The following is a 24,119-nucleotide window of genomic DNA, read 5'->3' on the forward strand; positions in this document are numbered from 1 at the left end:
GTTTTGTGCACAATCCAATTTATTTATTTTTTTGCACCAGGGCCCATGCCAATTATACTTTGGCCATGACTGTCAAGGCTATCAACAAATTAAACACTGATTGCCAGGGCTGCTTGATAATGGTCTCCTGCCAATTTGCATAAAGTAACTAGGCTCTTAAACCAGAAAAATCAAGTCTGTGTTGAATGTTGGATCTCTCATGTCACTTCTAATTAACCACTAATGGCTAGCCAGGCCAGACATTAACTTAGAAGCTAGAGGTGGGTATCCATATAAGTTATAGATAGCTATTTCTTATTATGTTTAAAATACTTGGACATCATTTAAATGTTGTAGGGCCTAACAGAGGATTTAGCAAGACTTTTGCATTTAAACAGCTTTGTTTCTGCATTTGCTTATGGTTACCTTAGTGGAGCAAAATGGAGAAAATAAGATTTTTCTTTCCTTTATTTTGTTTTCCTGTTAAACAGCCACTTGTCACAAGCTGAAGCAATGTGAAATGAAGAGCATGCTTTGAAGGTTTTTTCTGTTTTATTGATGATTTCTTTTCTCATAAAAGACCTCTTAAAAATTGAAAATAATTTTAAATCCCTAAGGACTGACTTTACAATATAACCTAAGAGGATTTTTAACATTCTTGTTACAGAGACAACTTAGATAACTTTGAACATAGAAATTAAAACATAAAATCTCTTGTAAAAACCTTCCTATGATAATTACTCTACTTTAGCCTATAGCATCCCATAAAGATATGTCACTGAAAATATGTTACACATTACAGTGGTGATGTATAATACCGAGTTCCCTGATAAAATGAATCTTCAGAGTGAAGGTATTTGGGGTTATAATTCATGGGAACAATAGCTTTTAGTACTCTACAGTATATCACAAGAGTGACAACTCTGTGATGATATGTAATACATAACCTTCTTGGTCACATACGCCAATTTTTTTCTGGCCTGAAGAATATTTTGTCTCTGTTTAATAATAGTGTCATGATTCTTAGCACTGTAGAAAAAAGTAGATATAAGACTTGTACTCGAGGGTATATAACCAGCAATGTACTTTCAATTAGAGGAAGCTATCAACATTTTCACTGCATATAGCTTTCCTGGTAAAAGAAATACTTCACTTGCTGAAGAAGAACATTCATTAGCATGCCCTACAATGATCGTATATTAAACCTGAAATGAAAAATTTGAATTCTAGCATAATATGGACCCAGTCATCAATACTATGTAGAAAGTCTAAAGTACATGCAAGGTTGTTCCTATTTACATTCCCCTAATGGTCTCACCTGGATGCCATAAATTATAGAAACTTACAAGTTGCTCTGTTATCCAGCTTCACTGTGAATTCTGGGACTCGCAGGTAGACATAGGCCCCCTTAACACATGGAATTTGTTAAATATCTATATCAGTCAGCTTGGAATGCCACAATGAAATACCATAGAGTGGGTGACCTAAACGACAGAAATTTATTTTCTCACTATTCTGGCAGTTGGAATGTCCATAATCAAGGAGACTGCAAATTTGGTTTCTGACGAGAGAGCTGTCTTCCTGGCTTTCAGACAGTCACCTTCTTGCTTGTGTCTTCACACGGCCTTTCCTCTGTGGGTATGTGGAGAGAGAGAGAGAGCTTTCTGGTGTCTTTTGTTATAAGGACACTAATTCTCTGGGATCAGTGCCCTGCCCATATGTTCTCCTATAGGTCCTATCTCCTTGATTACCTCCCGATAGGCTCTGTTTCCAAACACAGTTACTTCGGGGGTTAGAGCTTCAATACATGAATTGGGTGGGTAGAAGAAGGACACAATTCAGTCCGTAGCAATATCCTTTGGTTATAAAAAAGAAAAAAACAACTTAAATTTTAATAATCTCAACACCCCCTGCTCCCACACAGACAAACAGAGTGTACTACAATGTTTCCCTCCATCACTGCTAACATAGTTACAACCATCAATATATACAGTCTCCTAGCACACATTCAGCTGAGAAAGGTTAGATTTTGCATGGGAACCTCAGCTTGGAGAAAAGAGAAAGCAAAATTGGAATATGTGGAGGCATTTTCTACCAGACTGTTGTTGAGATTACAGAAGTTAGATTTTGATGTGAACTATCTCATTCGATCACAGGTAAGTTTGACAGGCACATGGACAACCTAGAATTGGAGTCTTTCCTCCTTACAGGTACTTGAAAAGAAATATGTGTACATAGGCCTCTTGATAAAGGGGTAAATGGAACTGAAAAGCTCTTTGGAAACCAGATGAGAAACTCCATCTGCAATCTCTGCGTATCTGCTGTATTGGCTTGCTTTTCTTCTATGCACATGGCCTTGTTTCCTGGCTTCAGCATCCACGTGGCCACTGTAAAGTGCTCATGTTCATATCATTTGACTTCTAGGTGTAGACAGTAGATCTAATTATTAACCCTGAATTCTAATCCTAAACTTTCAGAGAGAGAATCAGCCTGGCGTGAGTCAGAAGTTTATCCCTAGAAGGACTGACTATAGCCAGGGAGACAGGTCATAACGTTTATGAGGTTTCCTTAGAATCCCTCCTTCTGCATGTGAGTGTTGTTTGGATCCTAGCACAAGAACACCACCCTGTAAAAAGGGGATGCTGACTCTCACGATAAAGAAGGCAAATTCTGGTATAAACCTTATATTGTGCTATAGTAGAAAGACTTGTTTTCTAGTTTCACTCTCGCTGGTCTAGGAGTTTGGAGATAACTTCCAGATTGCAGAAGCTACTTTAACCAGCAGATATATCTTGCACTTGAATTGTGTTATCTGCATGACTTAAATAATACGCTTTTAGTTATGATATACTCACTACCTCTGAAACTTAAATGGCTCTTTTTCTTTATGACGAAAAAGCTAAACTTGGACATTAGGAATACAGGATAATTGGTTAAGAGTATTTTATATTTCAGCTTTGAAAAGTAGGGGTCATCACAGAAAAGGATTATAAAACCTTTTCTATACATCTAATGGAAAATGTTCAGTTTAAAGCTGGCCCTTAAAATGTTAAGAGAAATTGTCAGTGATAGCTCATAATGGCCATGGCCCTTACTGAAGACACGTAAAAGGATTTATGAAGTAAAAGGCTTATAATCGGAGTCTAAAATAAAGAAGTCCACCACTTAAAGTTTCCAGTGTTTAAATTTATATTTTATTCTCATCTAAGTTATTTTGAAAAAGTATCTGAGCAGCTATTTATATTTCAAACTAAATTGGATTCATTTTATGTTATTGATAATTATTTGAGAAAACTTAACTCTGTTAATTTTGTGTCTGTTGGGCTGCACCTCACAAGCCTACAAGGCCCGTACTTGCCCAGCTTCAAGACTGAAGAAAGAGCCCGGAGTCAGCAAGAGAGACATCAATGGTTTAATGGATAGGGGCAGCTTACTTGTCTGCAGCAAGGTCCTGGAGGGACACCCCACTGTGTGTGGCTGACCGCAGTGAAGGACAGGGTGGCAGTTTTCATGCTGGGGGAGGGAAAGTTACCAGTTATATGGGGAATTGATGTCAGGTTGGCTCATCGGTTACCGGGGAAACCAGCAGATGGGCACATCCCTCACTGCCCCTGTGATAAGCTATCTAGGTGGCTAAAGTTATACCAATCATTAGCTGGGTCCTGGGGCAACTATGTAAGAAGGTCAGTCAGGTGAGTAACCTGTAGGTGCTAAGTAGGCACTGGTCAGAGGATGTACAGAGAACAAGAGAACAACCATCTTGGTTGGCCTGACCATACAGCGTCTTTTTAAAAGATTTATCTCTTGGGCTTCCCTGGTGGCGCAGTGGTTGAGAGTCCGCCTGCCGATGCAGGGGACACAGGTTCATGCCCCGGTCCGGGAAGATCCCACATGCCGCGGAGCGGCTGGGCCCGTGAGCCATGGCCACTGAGCCTGCGCGTCTGGAGCCTGTGCTTCGCAACGGGAGAGGCCACAACAGGGAGAGGCCACAACAGTGAGAGGCCCGCGTACCGCAAAAAAAATAGTTTCATCTCTTTTAAGAATTTAGTGTGCCTGTTACCTTTTGCTACCTGCAATTAACCACCAAATCTCAAAAAGCTTACAAAAAGAATCACTTATATCCCAGTCTATGGATCAGATGGTATTTGCCGATCTATACTTGCCTCAGTTCTCCCTCATATGACTCCCATATCCTGAAGGGACTGGCAAGCTGGCTAAAGCATATCTTTCTCATGGTGATGGTAGAAGGCAAGACGGCATGCCTAAAAGGGTAGGCACGTTCCATGTTTCAGCTTTCATCATACCTTCCACATTCCATTGGTCAAAGTGGTTCATGGCTAAGATGAATATCAATGGCACAGAAGAATATCTTCCTCATTTAGAAGTTGGGGAAATTGGGAACGTAGGGAGGACATGAATATTTGCTGAATAATAACCTACCACTTCTGGAATGAAAATTAATATAAAGTATAATGCGTGCATGTGTGTGTGTATATAGGGATTAGCCATTCCCACTCAACATATATAATGAGCACTGTCTGTTGAAAATATTTGTTAGTTGTTCCAAATAATTTTGTGAACAGGAGACTGTAATTGAGCTCATTTGAAATTGAAGGTTATTAGCAGGCACATTAAAAAATACATGTAACATTTCTTAATTATATTTGTGATAAATGCTGTATTTAGAAAAAAGAGTATATAATATAATGACAGTTAATGAAAGGGCCTAATAAACTCTAAGGAGTCAAAACAAGCTTCCTTGGGGAAGTGACATTTAAATGACACTAAAGGAGCAAATTAATCAGGAAAAGATGTAGAAAAAAAAGAGTTCCAGGAAAAAGTGTCATGTATGAAGGTCTTGGGGCAGAAAAAAGAAAAAAGAAACTTAAGGCCAGTGTGGAGATAGAGGGTTATAAAATATTAAATGATGGAGTGGTCAGAGCAAAAGAATCCTTTGACAATGTTAAACTTTTAGAATTTATTCTAGAATCAATGAGAAACCATTAAAGGATTTTAGGATTAAACCGTAAAATCAGATTTGCATTTGTAAAAGGTCATAGTAGCTGCAGGATGAGGAATGGATTAGATCACACTCTAAAATTTGAAGAAAATGAGAATTTCTTATACACTATTGCTAGGATTATAAATATGAAATTGCTACAAATCCTTCGGAAAAATATTTGGCACCCTTTAGTAAAGCAGAAGACTTATATCTCCAAAGACACAGTGCTTCAACTCAAGTATTTGAAGAAACCCTTATAATGTGTACATCAGAAGACATATATAGAAATGTTCATTAAAATGACATTTATAAATATTAATTCATTAATCTATTAATTTTTAAAAAGCAACAACCTCCAAAAGTCTGCCAACATTAAAATTTTTAAATAATTTGTGTTACATTTATATACAATGGAATATTATATAACAGTTTTACATAATATATATGCATATCAGGAATATAATGTCAGTTGAAAAAGGCAAGTCATAGAATAATACTTACAGTATTATTTTATATTTAAGCACAGGAAAAATAAACAATATATTTTAGAGATAAAGACAGAAATGATGACCTTTTAAGGACAGCATGAAAACAAATGTTAAAGCTAAAAGTTGGATAAGTGGTCATGGCCGAGTAAAGACAAAATTGAATAGGATCAGGGAAAAGCATATAGAGGTTTTCTTAAACCAGCTGATGGAGAAATGAGCAATTTAGTATTTTAGCTTTATATATTTTATAGCCTTTTATATTATCTTATAATTACTAAATGTTTAATAAAACATTATAAAATAGATTATAGAAGGTTCACAGTATATAGAGACCATTTTTAAGATTATTAGAATAATCAGGAAAAATATAGTGAATTGCTCTAGGGTGAAGCAAATGAGATAAAGGAATGTCATGAAGACCTAGGAGAAGGATGCTGTGAGACATGGAAAAACTGAGAATTTTCCATTGTGACCTTTGCATATACTTGATTTTTCAGCTCTTCCTCCCATGTCCTCTTCCACATAAATTATCTGCTGTCTCTTCACCCCTCTTGATACAAACCAGATTGTTCAATGGCTGCTAATCCTTATGAAAAGATTATCTATTCCTGAAAGTAGCCCAATACAACTTTCCACCCTCTTCCCCCAAGTTTGAATGCCCCTTTGAAGCCTTCTCTTACCTATCATTTTTGTTGATAGATTCTTATGCTAAAAATTCTTGGTTGGTTTTCTTCCACAGTGTGATCACCCGATATATGGAATGGGAGTTGAGATAGATTATTTTTTTCATTCTGAGATATATTGAGTTTGACTTGCCTGTGAGACATCCAAGTGGGAATATTGAGGAGAGTATTAGATATATTGTCTAAAGCTCAGAGGAAAGTCTAAGTTGAAAGGGAAAAAATTGCTTCTAGCATTAGCCATCAGAATAGATGAAATTGCATAGGGAGGGGACAGTGAGAAAAGCATCTGAGATTAAGTGCTGATGAACTCAGCATTTATATGTTGGAGGGAGAAGGAAAAGCTGGCAACAGAGGGCAGTGAAGAGGAGCCAGAAGGTATGAGGGAAAATAGGAGAGGGTGGTGTCTTAGGTTATATCTTTAGAAGCTGACCTTAAGATGTTCTAGTGATTTATTAGAAAAGTGATCCTGGAGAAACTGGTGAGGAAGTAGGAGCCAAGTGTACAATTTCAGGCAGTCTCAGTATAGCCTGAATCCTTAGGAAAGATCTGAAGGTGAATTGCTCCTCAGAATTTTTCCCTACTCAATGCAAATAAGTTGGGCTTTTATACTTCCACAGGGTATTTGCCAAACTCTGTTCCATGAGGTCATTAACTCCCAGGTACTTCCTGTTCTTTGCAAAAGAGCCCTAATTGCCTGCAAGTGGCCTCAAATTATAATTGCATGTGAAGGAAGTTAGAAACAAGAATAATAGGAAAGGAGAGATGGTAAACAGAAATGATAAAAGCCATCAAAAGGAATCTGGGGGCTTCCCTGGTGGCACAGTGGTTGAGAGTCCGCCTGCCGATGCAGGGGACGCGGGTTCGTGCCCCGGTCCGGGAGGATCCCACATGCCGCGGAGCGGCTGGACCTGTGAGCCATGGCCGCTGAGCCTGCGCGTCCAGAGCCTGTGCTCCGCAACGGGAGAGGCCACAACAGTGAGAGGCCCGCGTACCGCAAAAAAAAAAAAAAAAAAGAAGGAATCTGGGTGTAGCACTTACATGTGTTTGCTAAATATGAAAACATAGAATCCAAAAGGAGAGTTTCAAGACGTGGTAGATTTTCCTAAAAGCTCTTGCGAGTTTAAGGTAAACTCTGAAAAACTAGTATTTATTAGATTTAGTCACAAGACCATGCTTAAAATTAGGCTTGATTATATGAAAATGTCATATAAGGAGCTTAGACTTTATCCTTTGGGCAGTATGAAGCCACTGAATGGTTTTGAGAAGGAGCAAAACAAAGTCCTATAGATAATTATCTCAATAAGGGCAGTGTAAGAACAGACTTGAGGATGTTCAACTGAAGCCTAGGTAACCATTTTAAAAGCTGTTGCAAAAGTTCAAGTAAGAGATTATAGAGGCTTAGGGAAAGTAGTAATTGACAGAAGTTGCTTTTTTATTTAAGAAATATTCAAGAGTAAATAGAGACTTATAGTTCCATGATGAAAAACTGTCATGGATGGCTACAGGTTTCTGTATTTGGTTACTGAGTTAATAGAGGAATATGAGGATGCTGAAAACAGTCCCTTTCAGCATTAATAGGTTGTATAACAGGTGTCTCTGGAACATTCCTGCTGAGCCTATCTATCAGGCAGTTGAATATAAAAGTCTGAAGTTTGGAAGGAACATCAGGATACCAGATAGGAATTTGTACATTGTTATCATAGTTAATATGAGTGGATAAGAAGTTCTGGGAAAAGTTTGTAGGATAAGAAAAGAAATAATGCAATGGAATCCTGGGTAATGGAATGCTTAAAGAATAAGGAAGCCATATTAGATGTTAATTGACCAACTCTTTCAGGTTAGATAATATCTTTGTGATTTAACTGCTTGTCTGGTCTCTTTATTGTCATCTCTATTCAGATGATAGTTAGAGATGCCTTTCTTAATCACTCCATGTAAAATATCTCTCCTCCACATTACCTCTAACCCTATTTTATTCTGTCTCCTTACCTGCTTTTTATTTCATGGTACATGCAACTAGCTGGCATTATATCATAAATTCAAGGGGATATTTATTTTGTATCTTCTCCAGTAGAATTAAAGTTCCATGAAGAAAGAGTCCCCTCCCACCACCACTACCAAATATACCCCATGTTTTTATTTATTTAGTTATTTATTTTTGGCTGCCTTGGGTCTTCATTGCTGCACGCGGGCTTTCTCTAGTTGCTGCAAGTGAGGGCTACTCTTCGTTGCGGTGTGCGGGCTTCCCATTGCGGTGGCTTCTCTTGTTGTGGAGCACAGGCTCTTGGCACACAGGCTTCTGTAGTTGTGGCATGAGGCTCAGTAGTTGTGGTGCACAGGCTTAGTTGCATCGCAGTATATGGGATCTTCCCAGACCAGGGCTCGAACCCGTGTCCCCTGCATTGGCAGGCGGATAACCACTGCGCCATCCAGGGAAGCCCCTCCCCCGGTTTTAGAACACTACTTGGAACATGAAAAAGACTCATTCATTCTTAAATGAATAGATGAATGACTGATACCTACAACAGGCTTAAGGGGTGATTATTTTATCGACTCTTATTTTCGTTTTCTTTTTTACTTAATTAATTATTTTGGCTGCACCCTGTGGCTTGCAGAATCCTAATTCTGTGACCAGGGATCAAACCCACACCCTCAGCAGTGAAAGTACGAGTCCTAACCACTAGACCGCCAGGGCGTTCACTCTTTTCATTTTAAGCAATACTGTTTGTAGAATCTAATTCTCTTTGTATATTGCAAATCTATAAAAAAAATTAAGCAAAATTGATTCTCCAATTATAATACAAACTCTTGAATTATTCTGAAGAAGCCAGAACTACTATTTTAGTCCCAATGAACAAAGTTGCTTTCTTCTATAATCTTTCTTTAGTTAGACTGTATCCCTTAAGCCAAGCTAGTCACAGCAATGATTCCTCAAACATTTACTTGGTAATTAATCTGTGTCCAGATTCCATGCTCATTTTAGCTTAGCAATGATATACTTGGGATTAATTTATTGATACATCATCTCAATCTGAAAATCATTCACTCTATTGTGGTAAATTAGTATATTTCTCCATGATATTAAGGTGCTGCTAGAGCAAAGACAGTACAGACATTCTATAAGGGCCAAATTCTAATCAGTCTTACTTTGAGGCATATTTTTACATATTGTCCCAGCTTAGGGACAGTATGTAAATAGTGTGCTTTTGTAATTATTACACACACTCAAATAGACCTGAAGGATGTTAAGAGTCCAGGTATAGTTCATAATTTTCTTTTTATCTTCCCAGCATTCATTTCCTTTTTTTAAAAAACAATACTATCTCAATATTCCCCCTTGGGTAATTAAACTTGTCAACCTTTTCATGCAACCTTACAAATAAGGTCATGTGCACACTCTCCTCTGATGATCACATGGCTATCTCTCTCCAGAACTTGAATTGTGAACTGAAAAACATTTAAACAAAAATATCGGGAACAATGGGGTTATACTGATGAGATTGCCCATTAGTTCCTCCCATCATGATACCAGAAACTTTTTGGGATCTTGTCCTTCTTGATCTTCAGTCTTTCCTGGGATTCTGGAAGCTATTCCATGTCCTTGTAATAAACTCATGTTATGTTTTATTAACCCAGAGTCGTGTTTCCTTTGCTTATAGTCAGAGAACAACAACAAATACAGAGGCCCTATTTATGATTCTTTTAGTGCCCACAACTTGAGTAACATGTATGTGATCTGGTAGCAGAAAGGAAATAAAAGTGTAGTTTCATGGCATTACCTAAGTCCTATTTTTTTTTTTTTATTTGGCTACGTCAGGTCTTAATTGTGGCTTGTGGAATTTTCACTGCAGTATGCCGGATCTTTTAGTTGCGTGTGTGGACTTCTTAGTTGCAGCATGTAGACTCTTAGTTGTGACATGCATGCGGGATCTAGTTCCCTGACCAGGGATTGAACCCGGGCCCCCTGTGTTGGGAAAACGGAGTATTACCCACTGGACCACCAAGGAAATCCCCCTAAGTCCTATTTATTACTTTCTGGAATTTGTATTGTTAATGGGCTTTAAAAATATTCAGTTATACAAAGGTATCCAGCAGATTTGCCCTTGGTGATTCGAGATGCCATGAATGATAACCTCACATGTAGTAAAAGTTTCTTTTTCTAAATTCAGCTAAAATACTTCATTATAGGCAAGGCTGTTATTAGAGCTTCACATATGACAAACAGCTTTCTTTAGCCTCTCTTTCCCTTTCCACTGTCCATCATCCTAGCCTTGGAGATCAGCGCTCTACTCCTTTGAATGCATTAGTAATTCATGAATAATGACATAAAAGCTCTCGAAAGAGAGTCTTTTATTATACTTTTCTAACAACCATTAATATCTATAACACTTAGCGGTTTTCTAATTTTCTTTTATAAAAAGACAAGATGTAACTACATGAAAAAATGGCATGGGGTCCAAAACTATTACCAGTTTCATTAGTGAGGGTAAGAAAGGAAAAAATAGAAAAATGAGCTATACTCTTATCAGACATAAGAATCTTTGATAAAAAAATATAAAACAGTTTTTTGGAGGTGAGAAGGTCATTGAATTTATAAAACATTAATTACAACAAAAAACACACCATATCAAAAAAGGATTTTTTTTCCATCTAAATCTTGTGGGGATTCTGCAAGAAATTAAAAACTTTAAATTTATCTTAGCTAAAATTTTGAAGTTAGTGTAAGTATTAACAAAGTTATATATTTTCATAATATTCTTGACAAAGCATTGTCCAAGAAAAAATATGGAATAAAAATTACTAGTTAATCAAAAAAACAATTTTGGAATATTTGTGAATAATTTCAGCAAGAATATTAAGAAACTATTATCTGAATCTAAATGAGAGGCTATCATAATTGAAAACAAAAATGATCACAAGTGTGAGAGTTATAGAGAGTCATATATAACATAATTAGGATTATTTTACCTGTTTATATGTTGCTTTCTTTTCTTGAATTTAAGAAAAATAGAAAATTCAAACACAACACTTAAACTTTTTTGTGTTTCTCTTAGATTTTTGTAGTAAAATTAAACTGAGAATAAAATCTGTTTAGTTTGGAATAAAATCTAGATTTAAGAGCTAAATTGCATACCATTAAGTTCTCCACCATATAAGATGTTTTACTTTGTTTTTGTTTTTTTTCCTAATTGAATATGAATCTTACAAAAGAGCCACAGCAATACCATTAATAACTTTCTTTCAGGTTTTTTCCACTCAGGTAGACTTCATCTCCTTTACTTACCTGAGTGTTTACTAAAGAAGATTTATTAAAACCCAAATTTTGTTGTTTATTGTGAATTCTAGCTTCTTTTTTGATCTTTACGTAAAAGGATCATAAATCCATTTACAAGGGGAGAAGGCAACATAAGTAGTTACAGAATGACCTGCATTATAATAAGTGTAATAAGTCAATGTAATAAGCACTGACTTAATTCTGTTTATGACTCCATTAGAGTAGCCCTGAGTATGCTTAGAGAATGCAAAAGCATATGATTTGTCCATCTAGACTATTGCACTTTTCCAATGAGGGAAAGATCTTCAGATACTCTATCACATAAACTCATTTATTTCCAAATGCCTCCAAAATTTAGAAGACAGGACAGGTAGGAATGTCCTCATTTACAAATAAGAAATCCAGAGGTTTAAAAAGTGACTTGATTTTGATGGGTGACAGACTACTATAATACCAAATATATATCCCAAATCTCTCTGCTCTAAACTCTCTCAGATACAATTAAAGAGCAATCTAATCAAATGAAAATGAGCAAATCAATCAATCTGTATTTTCTAAATGCACATTGTCTGCTATTTTTTCCAATAGATGATAATTGTAGAAGAGATTTTGCATTGTGTTTGTATCATAACCTACTGGAGATATATTTTATTATTAGCAGACTTACATGGGGAAAAAACAAAGAGGATATATGCAGTGTATGGAGTAATAGGTTAATGGTTGAAATATGTGAATCTCCTTGAAAGAGTGTAGAGTGTAGAATAGCTATCATAACATCCATGAATGTATATACAGATAATGTAAAAAAATTTAATGTTTATGCCAAACATATTCTTGCCTCCTTTGTCATAGATTAGGTAATCAAAGGTGTGTGGGTTTATCTCTGGACTTTCTATCCTGTTCCTTTGATCTATATTTCTGTTTTTGTGCAAGTACCTTACTGTTTCGATTACTGTAGCTTTGTAGTATAGTCTGAAGTCAGAGAGCCTGATTCCTCCAGCTCCGTTTTTCTTGCTTTGGCTATTCATGGTCTTTTGTGTTTCCATACAAATTGTAAAATGTTTTATTCTAATTCTGTGAAAAATGTCATTGGTAATTTGATAGGGATTGCATTGAATCTGTAGATTGCTTTGTGTATTATAGTCATTTTCACAATATTGATTCTTCCGATCCAAGAATATGGTATATCTCTCCATCTGTTTGCATCATCTTTTATTTCTTTCAGTATGCCCAATAACCTAAGGTTTAAAATAAATTTCCTATCATAACATACTTTTTAAGAAGCAGTGGTCATTATGAGCCTTATGTTTAAAGGCTATTTTCTGAGAGATTATAAAAAGAGAGACATGTCATTTAAATAGTTGTAAACCTCCGGGTCCTCCTGGCTTTTGATAACTATGAAAGAGCACACAAGTATGATAACAACAATGAAGAATGTATAGTGTTCACATAAAGGACTTGTCTGCCCCATCTACTTAGCTCATTATGTTGTTCTAATCTTCAGTGTATACACAATCATTACCTGCTCCTCCAAACCTTTCTGGGCATTGCAATAACCAGCACAGCACTTTGAATTCTCAAAAGTTATGTTAAAAAATTTTGTCTTCTCCTGGGTTTTCATCAAATACCATATATGATAGCTGCTTTATGTATTTAATTTTTTTCCAGGGACAAGAGTTAGGTTAATCTTTGTGAGTTTAAGGCACTTCATTATTTGTACGTGCAAGGCTTCCTTATTCTATACTGTGTCACACATGTGCTGTCCTATTGGGCTAACCCCAATACTTTATTTTCCTTCTCTTTCTAAGAATCCACTTAAAAGTAGTTGCTAATATGTTAGATATGTTGGAATCTCGTATATATGTACATATTTGCCTTTGTATGTATATTTGCAAAGACAAATAGTACTGTGTTATAATTTGTCTTTAAAATTCCATATTTTACAACCTTATTACATGCCATAAAATTAACCTATTCTCACTGTGCAATTCAGTGAATTTTATTGTATTAATTGAGTTATGCACCCATTACCACAATTTAATTTTAGAACATTTCTTTCAGACCTCAAAGAAATAGTGTGCTTATTTACAGTCACTCCTCATTTCTACCCCCAGCCCTCAGCAACCACTGATTTAATTTGTGTCTCTATGTGTTTACATATTGGGGGATTTTTATAGAAATAAATTCTGTGATATGATTTTAAGGAACAATTTTGCTACATAGCATGCATGCATTTATAACATTTATCAGTTATCTTATATATGGACACCAAAGCTACCTCTAATCCAGTGCCTTCTACCCCAAACATTGCTACATAAGCACTTCTTCAGGAGCCTAAGCTCAAGCATTTCTGAAGAACACACAGAGGTTTCTTGGTCATGAGGTGTATGTATACGTAATTTTACTAAAGATCAGCAAATTTTATACAAAAAAACTACATCAGTATGCATATCAGCCAGCAGTTGATGAAGCTAACTGGTTTCAAACATTACCAAAGTTCGGTAGTACTGGATTTTTTTAAATTATTGGAGATTTGATCAGTATAATATTATTGTTTTAGTTCTCAGTTGTTTCATTATCGGTGGACTGAATATCCCTTTGTATGCTTATTAGACATTCAGGCTTCTCCTTCAGTGAATTTCAAAGTAACACTTTTCTTCCATTTTGCTATTGCATTTTCTATCCCTAAATGCTATTGCATTTCTATTACGTTGCAAAAGTACCTTGTATATTCTAGTATTCATTCATGCTTTGTCTAATAGCTTCTCCCAGCTTATCACTGTTAATATTATCTACCACAAGTATAACTGAACAAAAATCAATTAGTATTCATGTCTTTCTATATGTCTTTTACACAAAATTGTGTAAGCATGGCTATGAGCAAACAATTAACAAAGGCAGTTCTTTTACACACTTAGAAAAATACTTAAATCTCAAAGAGTCAGCAGATAATTCTCCCAAGTAGAGAATTGTAGAAAACGAGTCACTTTGTTCCAGAACTAAGAAAATATGTAGACTGAGTAAAGAAACTGAGTCTATCAAGATAATAAAAAAAGTGAATGGTGCTATAAGTAGAGATAAATGCATAATTTTACTTAATTTGACATAGCAATTTGGAATTCTTTTGAAAGTGGAAATAATAGCAGTTAATGCTGTCAACTTTTCATTTGTGTTTTACCTACAAAACAATTTCTGCAAATAGTGTAATTGTTTGATGCATTTCCTTGGATTATGGAAGAACTGGGAAGAAGAGTGATTCTAGGACAAAAGTTCAATAGAAAACTTCTGGGAAAAAAAGAAGTCCAAACATTATTGAACTTTAGAATCAATTTATATTGACAAAAGGAAAGTTCATATTCTACTTAGCATGAAGCTGCTCATTCCATCCGATTAAAAGCTACCTATTATATTTGCCACCAAATAAAGCAACGATTTCAGATGTTCCAGCCAGTCAGTCATAAAGTATTTATTGAGTACTCATTAAATACATTGACGTTAGTTTCAGGATAGAAAGATCTTTTTTTTTTTTTTTTTTTTTTTTTTTTGCGGTATGTGGGCCTCTCACTGTTGTGGCCTCTCTCGCTGCGGAGCACAGGCTCCGGACACGCAGGCCCAGCGGCCATGGCTCACAGGCCCAGGCACTCCACGCCATGTGGGATCTTCCCGGACCGGGGCACGAACCCGTGTCCCCTGCATCGGCAGGCGGACTCCCAACCACTGCGCCACCAGGGAAGCCCAAGATCTTTTTTTAAACTTCAGCATTTCAGTAAAAAATTCATGAACCTACACAGACTGGCAATTCTTGAAATAGTTTGGTGTTGAAAGCTATCCAGAGAGAGATCAATGTCTTATAATAAAATAAGTCATAGAATTATTCCTTTTAATCATTTGTGCCACATACAATTTTACTGCCTTTAGTATTATCCTGACTTGAAATTATACTAGATGGTTTGATTTTTATAACTGAATTAAACAGGGTACATGATAGTTGATGTTTGAAGGATACTATTAACTATAGCTACAATATTAATGTATCCAAAATTTTATGTATATAATATACAGCCCACATTGTTTATTCTTTTTTAATTAAATTGAATGTTTTCTTAATAGCTGTGTTGTAAAGACTGAAAAAACAATTATATTATACATATCACCTCTTTACTTTAGTACTACAGTCTTGCTTATCAGTAAATTATCATTAAAATTTAGGAGTCTAGGAAGATAAACCTCAAAATCTGACTAGTGACCTGAAGCCAATAAAAATTCACTAATATATAGTTCAGCACATTTTGTCTGGAGAATATTTAAAGCAATTTCTATTGAAAGAGGATTTATATATAACAAAAGTATAAATGCTAAATTAATTATAACTTTGAATTGTTGCAAAATGTCCTACCATTGATGAATATGTATCATATCAGCTATTTTCAGATTCTTTGTTTCAAGAAAATTAATGGGTCTAGAGAATACCCAAATGTGGGTATACAAAATTATGAAAGAAATGGAAAATCACCATGTCAAGAACATCTTAAAATAGGGACAGGAAGATAAGAGTCAGCTGCCTGGATAAGAAAAAAATAAATTAGTATTTATTGATCTTCAAGCATTATCACTTCCTAGATCTAGGTATTCCATATACATTATCCTACTATTTTTCACCAAACTAAAAGATAAATGTTATTATTACATTCTAAATATGTAGGAACAAATGGAGGCTCAGAGAAAATTTAGTACTAAAACAAAGCTAAATATGTAGTAACCGGCCAAAATCTGTGTGTTTCTAACACTGCTTTTTCCTCTACACCCATGTATATAAAAGGATGAATGGTGAGATCTGGAAAGCTTGAGAGAAATCACTGCAATACTAATGAAAAATATAAATTATTTAGTGAATAACCACAGGTTTAATACTTGCAGCATAAGTAGTGACTATTATAGCAGTAGTAGTACTAGTAATAGCAATAATAGTAAAGATGTATGGTTGCAGTGGTGGTAAAAATAATCATAATAGGTAGTACTGATTGTATTCAGATTAATATGTATTCAGATTAAATATGAATACATATATTCAGATTAAATAAAATGTGTCAACATGTATTCAGATTAAATAAAATGCAGTTTTATTCGGTGGTAAGTTTAATTCACGTGGGGAATATTTTGACCAATTTTCCTGGAGTTTTGTAAGTTTAAAATGAACATTATATCCAGATATTAATATAAATTTTAATATTAGTTAATGCATGTATTATTATAAATTCAGTATCTATTTCAAAGAAAAAATAATGAAGAGCATTACTTCTGCTAGAGTCTAAATTAAAATGATAGTCTTGTATTTACTTTTTTTAATATATGAATTTCTATCAGCTTTCTTAATAAAGAAGGCAACCTGAATTTCCTTATCTCAGGAAACTATTTTCAAATAAGCAATTTGTATTGAATGAGGAATGCACTGTCTTGTATTTCCCTTTTTTTTTTTTTTTTTTTTTTTTTGCTGTATGCGGGCCTCTCACTATTGTGGCCTCTCCCGTTGTGGAGCACAGGCTCCGGATGCGCAGGCTCAGCGGCCATGGCTCACGGGCCCAGCCGCTCCGTGGCATGTGGGATCTTCCCGGACCGGGGCACGAACCTGTGTCCCCTGCATCGGCAGGCGGACTCTCAACCGCTGCGCCACCAGGGAAGCCCTCCCATTTTTATAATATAGAGATATTACTTTTTGTATAGTTACCCTGAGAAACACAGAGTTCCAAAATAAATCTTTGAATATAAAATATAGTTTTGTCCTTGTAAAATTTCATAGTAAGCATTTTATTATATTTGGCCTGGAAATTATCATTTTCAACATTTGTATACTTCATATTCAACATATATTTATGTAGGGATTTCTTCTTTATTTTTGTTATTACAGTCTCTAATGTTTATTCACCAGAACAAAGTCAAGGAAATTAATCATATTGAAGACTAATTTTAAGTGCTTGACAAAGTTTGCTAATAATTATTCATTAAGGAAACATACAAGATAGGAGATCAGCTATCCCCTGGGCTGTAGGAATAAAATTTAATGATCTCTCTGCTTTGGGGGAACTATAATTGTGTCATTACAGGTAATTGATTAAAGTCACTTAGTGGCTTTAACTTAAATATAGTATACATCACTGATTTTCATAACCCCTCAGTTTAACATCCCCTTTCTTGTAAAACAAAAAGAAGGTACTGTGATTCCAGAGCGCTTGACCCTTTTTCAACATAGCATGTGTGCTTTCAGTTCTACCAGTAGACTCCATCTTTCTTAAACCACGCAGCACATTCCAACCGATCTGATACAAGGATTTGTCCAGAAACCCTCTCATGAGCTTGCTGATGAAGCAATATTTGTAGAAAACTTCTGGAATCATTTTGGAGAGACGCTTTCTCTCTCTAGATGGCGAAAATGTAGTTGTGAGTTCTGAAATCACTACTGCCATTTAACTGGAATAGTGAGTGTCATTGGTGACCCTGACAAGCAGTTTAAGTAATTATGGTGACAAAATCTTCATCAGCAGAAAAGAGGAAGAAAAAAGTAGAGATATCTCCAACTGCCTTCCCAAATATCTAATATATTTTCAGTTAATTCTTTCGGATTTTCCCAGTTTAACGTATCGTGTAAAAATTGTGGGTTGTGCTTTCTCTTATTTATGTTTCTTGATCCATACTGCATTGGTTAAAGTTTTCAGACAAATGTTAAATTTAATGGTAAATGGGACATCTTTAGCTAGCTTCTGAAATTAAAGTAGATGCCTCTTCTGTGTCAGTATTCCTCAGTACAGTAGTTTTTATTTTAAGATTAATGTTCTTTATCATATAAAGGAAGAATTCTTATATTCTAGCTTATTAAGTTTTTATTGGTAATACTGAATTTAATTCTAAAATCTTTTCAGTTTTTAAACTTCCCATAAGGCTTTTCTCCTTTGATCGATCCATGCATTGTTGTGATAAGTTATGTTAATAGGTTTCCTAATATTAAGCTATCTTTTTACTTATTCACTTATTCAAGTGAACAACCTAAAGCACTTGGCCTCATGGAGCTTACAACATAGTGGTGAAGAGGCCATATAAGTAAGTAATGAATATGCCAGATGATAATTGCTATGGAGAAAAACAAGGCATAATAAGAGAAATATAAAGAAAATCGTAGCTATTTCATACAAGGTGACTAGAGATATGAATGAAGAGAAGGAGTAAGAAATGTGGGTACATGGTGCAAGAAAATTCAAGACAGAGAGAGAAGCAAGTTGAAATGTCCTAACAAAGGCACATGCATGGGCTTGTTAGTGAAACAGAAGTGAGAACAGAATTACTGTAGCCTGCTCAGCAAGGGAGTGGGGCAGGAGAAGAGGTCTGGGAGATGGAATGGAGTGGTACAGGTCACATAGGTCCTGTGAGCCACTGGAGAATTTCTGCTTTTATTCTAAATGAGTTAGAAACCATTGAGCTGACGAATGACAATCTAACCTATATTTAGATTATTCTGACTATTGTACATGCTCTAGAGGCAAGGGATGAAGCATGAGGGCCAGTTAATAAAAAATAATAGGGGTGAGATATGGGAGTATCTTGGAACAGAGTGGTGACTGAAGAGCTATGAGAAAGGATCAGAATTCAGATGCATTTTGCAAGTAGACCAGACATGACCTTTTGATAAATATGAGATGTGAGAGAACTAGAAGAGTCAAAGATGATACTGTCATTTTTGCTTGAGCAATTGATGGAATGGAGATTAACCAACAAAGAAGGGGAAAACTTGAAGGAGGAGCAGATATTTGGAGAAAAATAAGAGTTTTGTTATGGACATTATTAGTTTAAGATGACTCAGAAATATGAGAGGAGTTGTCAATTAAATATTTACATATATGATACAAAAATAACCCTGGAATAAACTCCACTTGCTGATTGCACATAACTGTTTTACTTAGTGCCTTATATTTTATTTCCAATTTCAAATTCTGTATTCCTAAATACAGATATTATTTCATATGCGTTTTATCAGTCAGAATATTATTTTGTTTCTTTTTACCTCATTTGCTATTTAGGGTATACCAAGGACCTGGAACAATTATAGATCCAAATATGTACTAGCCCAATATTACAGAAGATTTTGGAGTTTGATTGGTTATTAAAATAGGCAGAGTGGCTGTCCTATGAGCTTTATTTAGGGACCTAAGCTCCTTCTATCTTGTGGCTGCATGAGTCATCATTCAGTCTGTATCAAACTTCACAAACTAGACGAGGAAGGGAAAAGCAAATTGAGGAAGCCCATAGATACTTTCATGGGCCAAGCCTAGGTAGAACTCAATTACATGGCCACACCTAACACCAAGTGAGAAAATTAGTTTATCAATTTAATGATCAGAAGTGAAAGAAATGTTAGGTCATTCTCCTGGCTTCCTTAACAATAAAAAATCTTCACAAATCAGTGAAATTTATTTAAAATATGACCAAGCGTTTACTTCCTGTGCTGGATTGCAAGAAAAGAATGTGAAGAACTTTGAATACGACTGCATATTAAACTCATCAAAAGCAAGTGGATCAGGACTTCCCTGGTGGCGCAGTCGTTGGCAGTCTGCTTGCTAATGCAGGGGACACGGGTTCGAGCCCTGGTCTGGGAGGATCCCACATGCCGCGGAGCAACTAGGCCCGTGAGCCACAACTACTGAGCCTGCACGTCTGGAGCTGTGCTCCGCAACAAGAGAGGCCGTGATAGCGAGAGGCCCGCGCACTGCGATGAAGAGTGGCCCCCACTTGCCACAACTAGAGAAAGCCCTCACACAGAAACGAAGACCCAATACAGCAAAAATAAAATAGATTAATTAATAAACTCCTACCCCCAACATCTTATAAAAAAAAGAGCAGTGAGATCTTACTGGGTACTTTTCCCCAAAATGTATTTTAATGCAACTATCAAGTCATTATGAATCTCACTTTCTTTTTGCAATTAGCTTGAAATGTGTAAAAATAAAAATTGTGTTGACACAAATTATACAACTTTTGATGCTGTATTGTGTCTGAATACCTTGGGCTGATTTTATCTAAAAGTTTCGCAGAAAGTCACTACGTTTTCCTCCTGACAAAGTGAGAATATAAGTTCATACCAGGGTATTTTGCCATCTCCTCAGGTACTTTAAGACATCAGTGATGAAAAATCAGGGTTTTCTCATTATTAAATATTACCAAAATTCATTCAAACAGAATAATGTTTAGAGGATGCTAAAGACAATATATACTTTTGGGTATATATTATTGTTTGAGAGATATAAGCTGAAGACTGACTTTCTTTTCAGTGTTGCATTACATATGTCGTGCTAAGTATTGACATATTGGGTGACTTACTTTCTCAGTAACTGGACACACATATCTGTTTTAGTGCTACAATTATGATGAAGAAATTATTTCAAAATACGGGTACTATCATTTTGTGCAAATTTACACAAAACATGCACATGCATGCACACACACACACACACTCTAAAAGAACTGTCAACTGTTTTTGTTTATTCCTGTTTATTGTTCTGTTTATTCCTCTTTTATACACTTTATAGCATCTCCTGGCAGATTAATTGGAAGCTTAATGGAACCACTTCCATCTGACTAGATTAGCTTGCAGTGTTTATATTTCTGTAGTGTAATGTTTACTTTCTTAATTTATGTAATTAACTTAGATGGGATGCTTGCATACTACTTTAGAGATGTTATGGATTAATTACTTATTTAATTAGTTATAACTCAGATAAGATGAAAAGTGCCATAAAAATTTTAAACGCTTCTATTATAAAAACGTCTTGCGTAGCTGTAATTATAAAAATAGAGGACAATAATAGTAATGACACAAGTATATTAAATTTTACATCTTAGGATATTGAAAGAAAAATGGCAGGAGAAAAAGTGATTGTATTTCTATCATTCCTGATTAAATTCCTAAGTTTTTCTGTGTTTTTACATGAAAATAAACAGTAAAATGTGTATTTTGGCTAATAAAATGTATTCATTTAAAAAATGAATGCATTTAATTAACTCTTTATGATTCATAACTTATAAACTTGAGTTTCCAAATTATTACAACTATATTGCCTCTTGTGAAGCATGGTATTGATTTTCTAATAGGTATGAATAATGACATGGTACCTCAACATTTTATAATAGCAACTGCGGTTTGAAGATTGTAGCTATTTTGCCAAATTTTTAATTATTTCTGATCAATTTCAATAAAATCTGCCAACAAAGAATTAAAAAATAATATATTCATTTTAGTGTCTTACATGCCTCAATGCATTATTCATTTGTTTTTGAACATGAAGTTTATAATCACATTTGTAAAATATTGTTAAAATTAATAATTTGCATAACCGTTGAGGGAAAATTCTGTTTCAAAGATATAGGTGGCTTTATTAATGAAGTGGGATCAGTTGTTTATAGATACATAGAAGGTTAAAATGTGACCTACTTTTAACAAATACTTTTTTCTTGTTACAAACATGTAGTCTACTGTCTCTTATCTACTTCTTTTCTGTAAAGAAAACAAGTGGGTGTTTTTCTAAAATGCCCTCCTGTTCGCTATAATGTCTATTTCATATTATAGAATATTCCACAGGGTAGCACCTTCATTGTATACCTGGTAATTTTACCCTGGTGAAGGATTGCAACTTTCCATTCTGGTGGCTGTAGTTTGCCTTCTGCTTGCCAGTTTGTAATTTTTAGTTATATAAGTCAAAATCACCCTAGACAGCTGTTTATCCCTCTCCCCACTAGGAACATTATGATCTATTAACCATCACCATAGATTCCTGTAGTTCAAAGCACTTTGATTGCCATTCTGCCCATGATGCCCATTAGGGTAATTAAGTCCACCTATATCTGACAGATAAGTAGCACCATATGATCACTAGGGAGATCAAAACAGAGGAGGAAAAGCCAGTGCAAAGATACATTTATTAAGTTGACTGCCACACTAGGTAACTGGGATGAGTTCCACAGGGACCTTCTGATGAGCCAAATATAATGAAATCTCAAAAGGTAGTAAAAAATTGCATTTCGGGTTTCTATTTTTATGCCCCAGGGAGAAATTAACTGTTCAAATACTCCTGGTGTCGTCTATAGGGTTTCCTATATTTCTATTGTGCTTGATAAGGAGACTCCACTATGGTCCTACAAAGTCGTTTTATGATGGTTGCTCCAAGCAGCCCCATCTAGTCTTGAATTTCCGGTACTAATGAAACTAGCATTCCACTCTGGGCCACAATGAAGCTTTAGTCTCTCAGCCAACTTCGTTAATTAATGGCATCAGATACATGGCGCAGTGCAAGTATTTAATAGTGAATAAAGTGAGACAATGATAGAGCCTCAGAGTTCTCAATGAATAATCTACCATTAACATTACTTTGATAAATAAACTTACTCTCCTTACACTGAAAGAATATACAAATTCACTTACTCAATAGTGGCTTAATTGAAAGTTTTCCATGATATATTTTAGAAATTAAAATTTTGATCTTCTGAAATGTAATTGCATTGATGATATTCACCCATTGTAATTTGTTCCTCAAAGCACTGTTATCAATAGTTTGTGATAGTTAAATCACAACAAATGTTTATATCCATAAGCCTATAAGCCATCTCTAATATTATCTCTAGTAACATTAGATTTATTTCAATCATACAGTCTTAAAATCAGAAAGGAGTAGATTTCCTCTTATATCCCACCCTAGTCACTTGCTTAGTTCAACTGACAGATACTTATTTTCCTATAAGACAACCCATTGTGATGTTGGACAATTCTAGTTGAAAAAAATTTTCCTAAACTTGTATTACATCTACTTCTATACAGTTTTCACACTCCTTATTAATTTTTTTTACAGTAATCCAGAATGTCACTTCTGTCTTCAAGTTAAAAGCTGAGACAAAACTGAATGACTACTTTTAATTTCTCCATTTTCTTCCAATCCAACATCTAATCTGTCAAATATTCCATTGGCTTTACCTCCAAAAAAATTTTTAAATGAATAATATGACAATTTCTCACAAAGTTTACAGTTGCCTAGTCCAAGACACCATATTCTTTTACCCGGACTACTTACCATAGCAGCTCCTAAATTATCTCCTTCCTTTTGGTTGCCCTGTACTCCACTGTTCACAGAAAAGCCCAGAGGGCACATTAATGCATAATTCAGATTATGTCCTGCTTCTACTCCTACACTTGCTTTCCACTGTAAATAAGGTAAAAATGCAAACTCTTTATCGTGCCCTCTAAGACCCTATGTGATTGGGCCCCTGGCTGCCAATTCAGTCCCATCACCTACCTTCTTCCTGCTATGCTCTGGTCATGACAGCCTTCTTGAAATTCCTTTGGCATATTAAGTATGTTCCTTTCTCAGAGATGTTTTTAATGCTTGGAATATTGTTGCCCCGTTTTTCATAGGTTATTGTTATAGGCTGAAATGTGTCCCTCCAGAATTCATATGTTGAAGCCCTATCCCCCAGTACCACAGAATGTGACTGTATTTGAAGATAGGGCCTTTAAAGGGGTAATTGAAGACCTTATCCAGTATGACCGGTGTCCTTTTTAGGGGAAATCTGGACACAGACACAGAGGAAAGACCATGTGAGGACACAAGGAAAAGACAGCCATTTACAAGTCTACAATAGAGGCCTCAAAAGAAGCCAAC

General features: G+C 35.5%; 1 protein-coding gene across 1 annotated transcript in view; it reads left to right on the top strand.

Moving 5' to 3' along the window:
- MGAT4C (MGAT4 family member C) overlaps positions 1-24,119 on the top strand; it is a 523,301-nt gene that overhangs the window by 411,540 nt on the left and 87,642 nt on the right. The window lies entirely within an intron of this gene.

The sequence above is a fragment of the Lagenorhynchus albirostris genome, chromosome 11, assembly GCF_949774975.1.
Source record: "Lagenorhynchus albirostris chromosome 11, mLagAlb1.1, whole genome shotgun sequence".
In the NCBI taxonomy this organism is placed as follows: domain Eukaryota; kingdom Metazoa; phylum Chordata; class Mammalia; order Artiodactyla; family Delphinidae; genus Lagenorhynchus; species Lagenorhynchus albirostris.